Source organism: Mustela lutreola, chromosome 11, assembly GCF_030435805.1.
Source record: "Mustela lutreola isolate mMusLut2 chromosome 11, mMusLut2.pri, whole genome shotgun sequence".
In the NCBI taxonomy this organism is placed as follows: Eukaryota; Metazoa; Chordata; class Mammalia; order Carnivora; family Mustelidae; genus Mustela; species Mustela lutreola.
In genome coordinates this window covers 72,864,199-72,878,137 of record NC_081300.1, presented here as the reverse complement: position 1 = coordinate 72,878,137, position 13,939 = coordinate 72,864,199, and the positions used below count along the sequence as shown (strand labels likewise).

General features: G+C 44.1%; 1 long non-coding RNA gene across 1 annotated transcript; it reads left to right on the top strand.

Moving 5' to 3' along the window:
- Window positions 1-6,365: 6,365 nt before the first annotated feature.
- On the top strand, window positions 6,366-12,963 carry LOC131810858 (uncharacterized). Its single transcript, XR_009345745.1, has 3 exons — window positions 6,366-6,600; window positions 10,043-10,143; window positions 12,792-12,963. It is a non-coding gene; the product is annotated as an uncharacterized LOC131810858 (long non-coding RNA).
- Window positions 12,964-13,939: the final 976 nt, after the last annotated feature.

Below are 13,939 nucleotides of genomic sequence, written 5' to 3'. Positions count from 1 at the left end.
TAGACTGACACGTGCTCCCCACGGTAGCTGGTAGGCACCGAGCCTGTCACCGCCTCTTCAAAACACTGCTGGTTTCCATGGAAACACAAAAGCAGTTACTGAGAGAGCCGCTGGAAATTTCAAGTCAAGATGTCCAAAACTCTCCCTGCAGTATATTTTTCTGAGACCTGATCTGAAAGAGAAACAATAGCACAACTTTGCAAAGAAGACAAAGGAAGAGCCGTGACTGTGAAAACGGCTTGACACCATATGCGGATCCCCAAAGACTGTCTAGAATCTGTCCATTTAAAAATAAGCTCAAGGCAGATATGGGGGAAAACGTATGCATGGCCCCAAAGGCTCCTGACTTCAGACCCGATTTTGTTGCGGCCACGAGCCTACTTGGGGTTTACAGTTTCAATCTTGACAGGACAATACAGCAATAGGACTCTTAAGACACTTGCTAAATGAACCCAGAATCTCTTGCATGCCGATCTGCCTCCTACTCTCAGAGCTAAAAAAGAGCTTCTCAGCTCGGATGATTATATATCTATTTTTTTCAATCTACTCTGTGAGGCGGTAATGCGGAACAAAAGATAATGTCTTCCTTTAACACCTGTGAGATTGGCGTGCCATAAGACGAAATTTTCTTTTAAACTCCCGGAGAAGATACTCGATGTATTAAAAAAAAAAAAAAAAAAAAAAAAGAAAGTTCAAAAAATAATTTGAGAAACTGGAATTTTTAAAAATCCCTCTATTATGATTTAAAAAAAAACTTGTCAGCCACATCTTCCTATTCTGACCTTTGACTTTTGTCTGGGCCGTTAGACGTATGGCCTTATCCTCTTGGTGTTTTGTTTTGTTTTGTTTTGTTTTGTTTTGTTTTGTTTTAAAGATTTTGTGTTTTAAGTAAACTCTACACCCAACGCGGGGCTTGAACTCACAAAGTTGAAATTAATAGTCTCACAGTCTCCGGACTGAGCCGGCCAGGTGCTGCTCTCTCCTCTCGCTTTTACTTCTGATTCAAATCATTAGTGGGAAACTTCTAGCTTCTCCACTTCACACGTTGGAGTTACCTTTTGTCCTTCCAGTTACTCAAGTAGAAATCCAGAAGCCACTTTGACTCTTTTTTCTCCCCCAAGCCCGCTAGATCAGTCAGCTCAGGCAAATACCATAGGCGGGTAGCTTAAACAGCAGGAATGCATTTTCTGCTGGTTCTGGAGTCTAGAGGTCTGAGATCAGGACACCGGCGTGGCTGGGTCCCGGTGAAAGCCCTCTTCATGACTTGTAGATGGATGCTTTCTTGGTCTGTTCTCACGTAGCAGAGAGAAAAAGAAAGAGAGACAGCAAGCTCTCTGGTGTCTCTTCATAGAAGGGCACTAATCCTGTTGTGAGAGTCCCACCTTTGTGACCCCATTTAAATCTAATTGCCTCCCAAAGGCCTGGTGTCCAAACACTATCTTGGGGGAGCTTAAAGTTTCCACTGTATTTGGGGGGAACATAATTCAGTTGCTAGCATCCCAGGAATCATCAATCACCAAAATCTCGTTCATTTCATCTTCCAAATTCTTTTTTTTTTTTTAAAGATTTTTTTCTTTATTTATCTGACAGAGATCACAAGTAGGCAGAGAGGCAGGCAGAGAGAGAGGAGGAAGCAGACTCCCTGCAGCGCAGAGAGCCCGACGTGGGGCTCGATCCCAGGACCCTGGGATCATGACCCGAGCCGAAGGCAGAGGCTTAACCCACTGAGCCACCCAGGTGCCCCCATCTTCCAAATTCTTATTGAGCTTTTTTCTCCTCTCCATTGCCACCACCACTGTCCTAGTTGATATGCTTGTCGTCTCTTGCAAAGACTTTGCAGTAGGCTACTAGTTAACCTCTCTGCTCCTGAACTTGCCCTCTTTAAATCCACCCTACAAATATTAGACTTGTTTTCCAAAAATGGAGGCCAGATAGCATAGCATGGAAGCCAGACATCATGATAAGGCATAAGGCATAAGTATAGCTGAAAAGTTCAAGGGGGTAGATTATATCAGTCACAATCGATGTTCTACCTCTTGGAAAGCCCAGCCAACACTGCCACAGCCAAAGCCTCCAATGCCTCGGTGCTGGTTTCCTTGACTCTTTCAGAGTGAGGTTGGGGTCAGGCATAATCTCCATCCAACTTGGCATGGCAGGATTTCTGGCAGCTGTAGCCCTCAGGTCCACAACCATAACAGACTCCTGCAGACTCCGCTCCTCCCATCACATTTAAACTTGGATAAAGCCCTGCTTCACAGGGCCTGGGATCTGGCCTCCCCAGCAGCTTCCCAAAAGGGCTGGGTGAGTGTGCAGACTTGCCCCATGGGTCAGCTTGGGCCAACGAGTATCAAGAGCCTCTCTCTCTCTCTCTTTCTCTTCAGTGAACGGGGCTGAGGCTCAGTGTTTCTCTGCAGCCTGTCTAGAGATATTCCATGTGACCAAGCAACTGGCTGTGCCTCTCCATGGTCCCCAAACATTCATTCCTTTTGCTTCCTTCTTGGGCTTATCCCCATCCTCTAATCTTTACCTGACCCCTCCCCAAATACCATTTCTTCTGCATCAACTTCCCTAGTTCCCCACTATCCCTGCCCCACCAACAGGTCTGAGCCAGACACCCCTTCTCTGTCCTTCTACAGAAATCTGCATTGTTGAAGCCCTCGGGTTTACTCAATGACCCAACCCCCATCACTCTCCTCTCCAGTCAAGGAACCCATTTCTGTAATCTTCAATACCTAGCACCATGCCTAGAGCACTCAATAAGGATTTGCTAAATCCGAGGCCCCATTATGGTTACTTTATGAGATATAAAATAGTGAACAAAATTTCCACAGACATAAGATGCCAAAGAAGGCATTCCTGGATGCAGAGAGGCAGGAAAATGCCAATGTATAGGGGATACACTTGGCCGGGTAGTTTGGGGCTCTCTTTTGGAAGGTCTTGGCAACCAAGCTGATGAGTCTACATGTCTTTTCTGTGAGAGATTTGGGAGCTTTCGAAACCAAGAGGTTGCTTTAGAAGCTTTAACTGTGGTTGATGTATAGCTTGAATGGGGGATTGGGAGATACAGATGGGAATGGCGGGGCTCAGAATCACTAGCAGCAAAGACAGTGGGAAAGAGAGGCTGTGGGACAGATAGGTGAGGCAGAGTCTATTGGATAGGCAAAGCACTCAGGAGTGGAAGGGATCAAAGTTGGCTTCTAGTAATCAGAACAGGAGCTCTGGGAGAAGGCTGGGAACAGAAACTGGAAGGCAGGAAAAGTTTTTGGTTTGGGGCTGGGGAGTCAAAAGCCTTTTTATAAAGATAAGACTCTTTCCTGCCACATACACACACACACACACACACACACACACACACACACACACTCCACCACAGCAATACCCAAGAGCCAGGTGTGGTGGTTCTAATTTTCATTTTCACCACTGTTCTCTCATCAGGGATGAGCACAGGCATTACATAACATTTCCACAAAGTCAGAGGACAAGAGCCATCTGTCTGGCCAACTGATGATTTAAATGTGAGGTGAGTGGAAATGTCAGACCCCCGACTCCTTCATTTTCCCTGAAAAGTCCACCTAAATTAAACATTCATACTGAGGGCAGATACTTCTTGAGACTCAATGAATGTTTTTGTGGGACAGGAAAGCAAGCCAAAAAGGAGGGAAGAGAAAGGGGGGAAGTTACGTGACAATAGGAAAATTCCTCTTTCCTTACACCAACTCACTGTGCTTCTGGAAAAGAGGAAACTTGGAGGCTACCTATGGAACAAGCCATTACTATTATTGCCATCATTGTTATGTTCACATTCCAAACATGGTTTCAGTGCCCAGCTGTGGCTATGAATTGGTCCGTGGTTTAAAAGCATTTGTGGAACATCTCTTGGATAAGCTGGCAGTAAGGAAAGATGGGAGGTCCAAGTTGCAATCCCTGTCTCCCAAGGTCACTCTCTAAAATGGGCACTCTGAACACATCGCTTAGAACTAAGAAACGAGGTGTACCTCGGGGCCCAGGCAGTTAAGGGTCTGCCTTCAGCTCAGGTGCTGATCTCAGTGTCCTGGGATTAAGCTCCACGTGGGTCTCCCTGCTCAGCTTGGAGCCTGCTTCTTCCTCTCTCTCTGCTACTCCCCTGTGCTGTGTGCTCTCTCTCTCTCTCGCTCTCTCTCTCAAATAAATAAATAAAAGCTTAAAAAAAAAAAAGAATAAGACACATATAAGTCATCTGATTTCCCATTAAAAAAAGAATTAAGGGACTAGAGATTATTAAATACAGTAAAAGGCTACAGGTAAAAATTTAGCCTTTGCATAGTGTGCAAACAATCAAAAAGTATTTGGGAGCCCAGGGGTACCATCTTGGGCTGGAACAGTTGGGAGAACATCCTCTCCTAGCTTTCATCAAGTTATTCTCAGTGGGCTTCACCAAGGTGATACATAAAGTTGGGAAGAGCTGATCAATAGGGGGCTTGGAAATTACAAAGTGATTCTGACATAAAAGAAGAGGAGAGGTCCATTCCAGAAGCAAAAAGATTGAGGCGACCCATCAGGTTCTATAAGGTAAGGCCAGTGTTTCTCAGAGTGGAAGCCAAAACCTCTGCACCAGCACCACCCAAGTTCCTGGTAAAGGCAGACCCCTAGGTTCCACCCTGAGACTCTGATTCACCTAGTCAGGACCAAGGCCAGACAGTCTGCATTTTGACCCAGCCCCTGGTGATGCTGAGGCATCCTAAATCTGAGAACCACTGCAAGTCTTTCTCCCGAGCCCTTCCATCCCTACCAATCTGTGGAATCACCCTCTTGTGTTCAATTATTTATTCAAATATATTTACTGATTCTTACTGTGTGCGAAGCTCTATTCTAAGCACCAGGGATGCAGGGGACTACAAAGGAGACAAAGTCCCCGCCTTTCTAGACTTTATATCCTAGTGGGGGAGACCAACAATAAACAGATAAATAAACAATTAATGTGCATCCTGGTGAGGTGCACCATTGGGAAGGTAGGCGGCAGAGGTTCTCAAGAGGACTGATGGAATGCGGTTGCACATCCAAGGTCAAGGGGGACCTCTCTGATAATTGACATCTGAGCAGAAATCCAATCCTTCCAAGCCCCTGAAATTCCCTGCTGCTTTGCCCATCCCCCAGACTGCCTTCCTTATCCTCCAAATTCATTCCTTCCCTAATACTCACCGAGGATTGCCATATGCCAGGCAGATGTCTCCAACATCCCATGCCCAGCCTCATTAGGGTTGCTTCTTGGCCATTCTCAGCAGTTTTTTACAATTTTCACACCCCTTCCTGGCCCCCCCAGACCGCCCTATGTCCTCATATTCTATGACCCTCTGGCAACACACCCCCCCTGCACTTCCAGTTTTTTGCTCTGAATGTTCACCTTCCCAAATCGACATACCACTTCCAACATCCCTCTCCGTATCACACAACCGGCTAAGGTTCCAGGATGGCTGGGGGAAGGGAGCCACAAGAATGGCAAACTCTGTGAACAGCAATGAACTTCATGATCGTGCTAACCCCTCTCATGGTTAAACAAAGATTCTCAAGTTGGCAGCTTGGATGAAAAGGGTTAAAATGTGTATGCTTTGGTACAGAAGGAGGCTGGGGACTGGAGGAAATGAATATTTGTGATCACCTCTAATATTAGTGATTTGCCTATGTGATCCCATTTAATCCTTACAACAATATTGTGAAATAGGTAGTAAGCCCATTTTCACAGATAGACAACTGAGGCTCACAGAGTAGCTCATGTCTAGGACCACCTGGCCAGTGATGGATGGAGCTGGGATTCAAACCTAGATCTGAATCTAAGGCTCCTTGTTTTCTTCCTCCAAGTGAAATGAGAGTTTGTAAAGAAAAAAAAAATCTGAACAGTGCATCTCAGGTTAAGAGAAATCACGAAGGTTTTGCCAGTTAAAGACTCAGAGAAGCTCTGAGTGAGTACACAGCCTTTCAATTCTAGGTAGGGGGTATGTGTCAACCAGCGAGTTGAGTTTGTGACAATCACGTTGCGACCTGACCACCCTACCACGCCACTGTCGCATCAGCTAGATAGAATCTGGCAGGGGTGATAAATGACTACCTTAGACAGGTATAAAGCAATGGGAAAATGCAGACAAAAATACAGTAAAAAGGAAGCTTGCAAAAAGAAAAAGAAAAAAAGGGTAAACTAAACCCTAATGCATCTGGTTCAGACTGTCGCAAATTCCCAGATGCATAGAACCAAATTAATTAATGAGAAATGCAAAAAAGACTTTTGCATCCTGAAGCTATCTTAAATTCCTTTACGATGCCAGAGCTTGTAACAGCAATCCAGGTGATTTCCAGGTGCTGCTTGGCGGCACTCACCTTCTCCCTCTAGGAACATGCCCTGCCGCAAGAACGCTTAGACTCTCTGGTCTCTTCCAGACATACTTTTGTGTCCCTGGAATCCAGGAAACTCTGGCTACCTGCAGTGTGGAGAAGCAGCTGGCCGGGCCAGGACCCGGGGCCCCTCCCTGGAGGGAGCAAATGCCTCTCCGGCTGCAGCTGCGGAAAGAGGGAGGAGACTCGGGGGACAGGATGGTGAGCTGTGGAGGCAGTGGTTTGGATTTTAACTCGGTGAGTCATGCCCCCGTCAGCTTTTTACAGGAGTTGCAAATTCCAGTAATAACAGAGCAGGGACATCTCTCAAGGGACTCCCGACCAATCCAAGGTGCCGCCTGCTCCATCTTGGCAGTTCTGAACGGCTTATCTGCAAAACCAGATCCTGAAGTTTTTTCCTTGCTTTGATCTCTGGGCTTCCTTGAAACCAGGAGGTTATTCTGCCCTGAAGGTGGTGGAGTCGGATGACAGCCACTGTCAGTAGACACCACATGTGTGCGTGGTCCCTAATCCAAGCAGGGACGCGATTCTCTTTTTCCATGTCCTGAAGGGTGAACTAGGTGTCTTCCTTTTGCCTCTCCCCATCTGCTCTCTGGCTTTCTCCTCCCTGTTCCTGCCTCTAGGGAAGAAGCTAGCCCGCACGGTCCCCATCAATGGGCTCCCTCTCCTTGGTCATCCAGTTGGGTAGGTCCCAAGGGAAGCCCCAGTGGGCGACAGAAAGGCAGGCGGAGGGTGAGTTCCCAGCTTCCTCTTTGTGGGGTCCCCTAGTCTATGTCTTTTAGGAGAGGGAACAGACCTCTCTAAATAATACCTCTACCTCCAGATTCCGGGAACCCCTCTCTCCCTTACCCCTTCAAGCCTAGGCAGGTAACAGCTTCTCCTGTTACTAGCCCTGAGTGCTGCATACTCCTTGAGATCACCTTAAACTTGGCCCAACCCCTTTATTAAAACCCTCTCCAATGATCCCCCTCGCTGCCTTGTGGGCACCTGAGTGAATTAATCATTTAGGTGAAAGCAAGCCCTGCCTCCCTGTCTCCTCCCCTGCTGTTGCTACCTCCCCCATCTGCCAGCACCAGGACTGTGGGCAGCTGAGCCTTGATCATGGGCCTTTGCCGTATCGGTGTCGAGCTCTTAGAACAAAATTCAAGCTCCTTCCCAGGGCTGAAGACACCTGAACCTGCTCTCCAAACCTATCCTCTGCCCCCATGCTCCCTCTTCCTCTGCCCCAGCCATGTGGGCTTCTTACCTTCTCCCAAGCCTGCGAAACTTGTTCACCCAACTTTGTACTCACTGTTCCTTCCTTCCCTCCACCTGCTTTCAGGGCTTCCGTGTAAGGGAGGGGCAGGAGGGGAGGATTCTCACAGTTGTCAAGTTTAACCTCCCTCCTGCAAGTTCCCTGAGGCAGACATACATTTCCATTTTTTAAATTTTTTCATATTTTGGCATCACTGTGCTCTGGGAGCACCTACCGAACATGTCAGGTAACATAAACGAAGCACGTGGCCAAGGCTAATATAAATCATTCAGGCCTCCTGGTCTGGCTTTTGTTTCCCCACTTTTGACAGAGACACAGAAGCAGAGAAATATCTCCTTACTTTTTTAGACACAGTTGCAAGTCACAGTCATCCTTGGTGCTGGGAAACAATAGGGAGTGGGTGCGGACAATAGCAAACCACCTGCCAGCCAATTTGCTGGTTTGCAGATCGGATATCTCCATTTTTCAAGAGAAGCTGGGAAACCAGCATTTTCCATGGTGTCTCCTAAGCTTTAGATACTGACAATTTTATTTTATTTTATTTTATTTTTTTAAAGATTTTATTTATTTATTTGACAGAGAGAGATCACAAGTAGGCAGAGAGGCAGGCAGAGAGAGAGGAAGGGAAGCAGGCTCCCTGCTGAGCAGAGAGCCCGACTCGGGACTCGATCCCAGGACCCTGAGATCATGACCTGAGCCGAAGGCAGCGGCTTAACCCACTGAGCCACCCAGGTGCCCCTTTATTTTATTTTTTTAAAAGATTTATTTATTTATTTGACAGACAGAGATCACAAGTAGGCAGAGAGGCAGGCAGAGAGAGCAAGATACTGACAATTTTAAAAGGCTCATGAAAGCCACACTGAACCCCTTCTTGTGCTGGATTTAAATGCAGAAGCTGTCTGTACTCCCTCACGGCCGTATACTCTGTGAGCATAACACATAGGATCTGTTCAACAATACATGCTCAATAAATAGTCTTCCCAGTTGACTTCTCAGAGTTTAGAAGTAGTTGCAAGCAGTACACCTTCTGTCCCTGGGGAATGTAAAAACAGTGGGTTCGAAATGAGAGGAAGTTTCTGCATTCTACCCGGGAGCTTCAAGGTATATCCGCTCCGAGGCTAAGATACAGTCTCCATGAAATTTCATGCAGATTAGATTTCAAGACCACTTGATATGATGTGGATCGGTATTCATAGATAGGGTCCTGTCTATTTTGTAGTTCACATTCATTCTTTTTTTTTTTTTTTTAAGATTTTATTTATGTACTTTTGAGAAAGAGAGAGAGAGAGTACACGGGAGGAGGAGCAGAGGGAGAGGGAGATGAAGACTGCGCTGGGCGTGGAGCCCGACACAGAGCCAGATCCCAGGACCCTGGGAAGGTGACCTGAGCCAAAACCAAGAGCCGGATGCTTAACAGACAGAGCCACCCAGGCATCCCTAGCCTGCATCCATTTTGATGGTGGTTGGCATGGTGTACCTGTTGCTCAATAATTTAATAACCTCAACTGGTGGAAAAATGAAGACCTATATGATCACAGTCTCTTACCACCAAGGAAGGCTCTTGGAGGTGGGACATGAAGCATGTTGTCATGACACATTTTAATTCATTTAGTGGCTGAAATGTATTCCAGGATTTGTAGAGGGCTGATTCTCATAGATCTTAGGGACCTGGCCTTGCTTCTCATGCCTGTTTTTCCGTCGCTGAGAATTCTCAGTTCTCACACCGACCTTCCACGCCCAGCCAAAGATATTCTGAGGCTTCCAGAGAGTGTGGACTGCAGAGGAAGGTCAAGAGCCAGATCAAGTTCAAGGTGACCCAGTGGAAAGCAGGGTTAGAAACAGGTGATGGTTTGGGGAAGACGTTTTAATTAATTCGTTTTTTCCACTCTATGAAGCAAGCTCTCCTAGGCCTCACAAGCAGCAGGCTCATGTCGGTTTCTACCTATTTGCACAGTAAGCATGAAGTTCGTTGTCTGTTCCAAGACTAAATAGATGTTAGCAGCCCTTTACTGGATCAGCTCAAGGTGATTTAGATTTGTTCCCGGAATACATTCAGCATTTGACAACATGCGAGCGTGGTTTGGCTTTCTGGACAGATGGAATCACTCATTGTATATGCTAACCAAACAAAGCTCATCACTCAGTTTGACAAATCTATGTAAATTTATAAACTTACTCCATAGAATTTCTGGCTCAGGCTTATCCTGATCTTTCCCAAAGCAAAGACCCCCAACTTTTATTGGGGGTCGCCCAGGGCAGGGGCTTACAAACCCAGTCTTAGGATCTTCTATTACCCTAAGACAGAAGGGCAATATATAAAGCTAATAAAAGGCAATCTGCTTAGAAGGCAACAACAGAGAACATCTGAGAATGTGCATATCACCCCACTCTCTTCTGCCCCTCCTTCTTCTCTTCCCCCTCCAGGCACTACTGGGAGCCATGGAGTTGGAGCACAGTTAGCTGTTCTTGAACGTCTTCAAACAGCTCAAGTCATGTTGGAAACCCACAACCCAAACGTTTAACTGGTTTGTCTAACCTCCCCATACTGTCTTTTGGGGTGCCTGGGTGGCTCAGTTCATTAAGTGTCCAAGTCTTGATTTCAGCTCAGGTCATGATCTCAAGGTCGTGAGATCAAGCCCTGCATCAGGCTCTGCGTTCAGTGTGGAGTCTGCTTGTCCCTCTCCCTCTGCTCGCCCCCCTGCTCTCTCTCTCTCTCTAATTAATTAATTAATTAATTAATTTTAATTGCCTTTTTATAATTTACAATTGTGTCATATTGCGAACATTCCTAGAGAATAAGAGGACACACATTCAGATACTGACCACTCACCTTTACCAAATCCTAATGTTTTGCTTTATTCCTTTGGTTTTTATAAAGGAATGAGATAGTACAACGTGCTCCTCCTTCATTCCACTCCCTTCCCCCAAATAATTACTATCTTGAAGTTGTATTAATGATCACCATGCAAGATTTTAGTATTAATGCATTTATTAATACACATTAATGTATTTCCCCAAATGTATACATGTACATATGCATGCATATGTAGTATAGCATATAGTTCTATCTTATATACACATACAATAGTCCCTCACCAGCATACTGTGTTGTTTATATGAGTTCACACTTTATAACAATATTATACTTCGTGTATCAATCTACGGTTTGCTTTTCCAGCTCAATATTATATTTTGGAGATTTACCCATCTCAGTACATTTAGTCCTGGCTCATGCTATAACTTCTGTCTCATATTGCTTTGTTTGAATTTTTGTGTGCATTTTCCTCTTTGAGTGTTTGTTGGCTCCAGTTTTGCACATGTTGCTATATATATTCTTGTCCCACTCTGAGAACTTCTCTAGGACAAAGACTCTCAAACTTACCTGACTGCCACCAAGTACACATTGTACAGCAGGACCCCGTGCAATGCACACATGCCGAAAAACAGAAAGTGTAAGATACATTCAGAAATACTCTCCTGGGGCACCTGGCTGGCTTAGTTGGTGGAGCATGGGACTCTTGATCTCAGGGTCGTGAGTTCAAACCCCACCCTGGGCATAGAGCTCACTGTGTTTGGGGGGGAGAAATAAACTTAAATAATCTCATAATTTCTATTGTAATTTATTCTGTTTCATTATCTTAACTCGTGGTCATGACTTACTTTATTTTTGGAACAATCAATGAGACCCCCAGTTTGAAAACCAGAGCCCTAGAGCAAAGACCAGGAAGTGGGATGGCAGGATTGTGTGTGTGTGTGCATACCTTCTACTTTATTAAAGATGGCTAGAGTTGTGTAGATTCATACTCATCAGTAGTGTGCAAGAGTACCTAGGATTCCACAGACTCACTGACACTTGGCATCAATTGACTTTTTAATTTCTGCCCACAAGATGAATGCAAAATGGCATCTCTATGGTTTTATTCTTTATTCCCCTGATGAGCAGTGTGGTGAAAGGCACCTTTCCCTGTGTTTATCAGCCATTGTGTTTCCTCTTGTGTGCATTGCCGGCTTATACCCTTTACACAGTTTTTATTAAGTAGTTTCATTTTGTCTTTAGCTTTCTTGGCTCTGTCTTTCTATATAAATTTTATGACCAATTTATCTGGTTGCACTAAAAATACTGAGATTTTCATTAAAAATTGTTTAAATTTTATAGATTATTAGGGGAATCTGACCTCTTTGTGATGTTGTCTCTTCATATCCATGAATTTTGCATACATTGTTATCATTCACAATTTATACCCTGCCTCTCAATACTTTTTATTTCAACTTTTTTCATCTTTCCCATTTTAGTTCAATTCTTTCCTGAAGTCTTTACAGTTTTGTTGGTATTATGGAGAATTTTTTCCATTACTCTTTCAAATGCTTCCTATTTCTTTTTCTTGCCTTATTCCATTGGTAGAAAATCCAATATGATGTTGGATAGGAATGGCAAAGACGAGCATCTTTGTCTCAGCTCTGATCTTTGAGGGAAAGCATTCAGTCTCTAGTATCAACTATAATGTTGGTTGTAAATTATTCATAAACGCTCTTTTATCAGATTGATGGAATTCCCTTCTCTTCCTATTTTGCCATGAGTCTTTAATCATGAAAGGATGTTGAATTTTGCTTTTTCTGCATCTACTGAAACATTATGTAGTGCTTTGACTTTAATTTGTTAATGTGGTGAATTCTATCAAAAGATTTTTCTCGGGTGCTTGGGTGGCTCAGATGGTTGGGTGTCTGCCTTCTGCTCAGATCATGATCTTAGGGTCCTGGGATAGAGTTCCGAATCTGGCTCCCTACTCAGCGGGGAGCCGGCTTCTCCCCCTCCCTCTGCTGTTCCCCATGCTTATGTTCTCTCACTCTCTCTGTCAAATAAACAAATAAAATCTTTTTTTTTTAAAAGGATTTTTCTCATGTTGAGCAATTCTTAATTCTCAAAAAATACTTTTTAATGTAATTTTGAATTTTACTTTAAAAATGTTTTTTAATATCACTAATAGCATACTAATATTTCATTTTCAAAAGTTAAAATATTTCTGCACGGTATTTGCAAACACACATTTTCCTGGAAGGATGCATGAGAAACTGGTTTTAATGATTATCTCAAGGATAGGGAACCGGGTAGTTGAGGGATAAAGGAGAGCGGTACTCCTAGCAACTGATTTGTCCTTTTTGCATTTTATTCCAGGAGTATCTAAATCCTTTTAAAAATGGGGCGCCTAGGTGGCTCAGTCGATCGATGAAGCCTCTGCCTTCAGCTCAGGTCACAATCCCGGGGTCTTTGGATCGAGAGCCCCGCATCGGGTTCCCTGCTTAGGAAGTAGCCCGCTTCTCCCTCTGCCTGCTGCTCCCCCTGCTTGTGTTTGTGTGCGTGCTCTTTCTCTGACAAATAAATAAATAAAATCTTAAAAAAAAATAAAGAAATTGTTTTTAAAATACTGAGTCAAATTACAATATTCCAGAAAATGCTGGATTCCTTCTGTCCACTGTGCCTAATTTCTTTTTCCTTCCTAATGGCCCCTGAAGTTACAACTCATGAATTCGGTGTGTGTCCTCTGAGGGATATTCTTTGCATTTGCCAACATTGTAATATTTTAACTTTTAAAAAGATACTAGTGTATTCTTCTAATCCTTTTCTCCTGCTTTTCTATAAATATACATATATATCCACAGAAACTACAGAGTAACATTTTGTGTTGTGTGTATGTGCTATGCAGAGGAAGTCAGACTACAAGCATAACTCTGATTTTTTGCTCTATTACTTTTACATATATTTATGAAGTTTATATATGTATATATGTAAATATATATATATATGTGTGTATATATTTAAGATTCTATTTTTTTAGGCACTCTCTACACCCAATGTGGGGCTCAAACTCACAACCTTGTGATCAAAAGTCCCACGCTCTCCTGACTGAGCCAGCCAGGCAGGCACCCCTAGGAGCTTTACAACATCACATATATATCAAGCTCTTCCTTTTACACTGTTGCACAGGATTATACAATATAAAAACATCTCTATTCCTTTATCGATTCTAGCATTTCTCTAGGATGGATATAGAGTAGTGACATTGTTTGTTTTTAAGATATATAATTTGTTGTCATTTTGACAAATAAAATTTCTCTCTAAAGAGACCATACTCACTGATCTAATGCACCAAGCAAGCATTTTCTTATTCCTTTACTGACTTGCTGTGACCTTGATTGAGCAAGGCATGTTTTCTCTCTGGACCCCCGTGACTCCATCTGCAGCCGGAGGGAGTTGGGTGGACTCCACGAGTGGATGAGATAGCATAATGATAGGTTGTGCAGCTTCAGAGTGGGTCGGGGAGG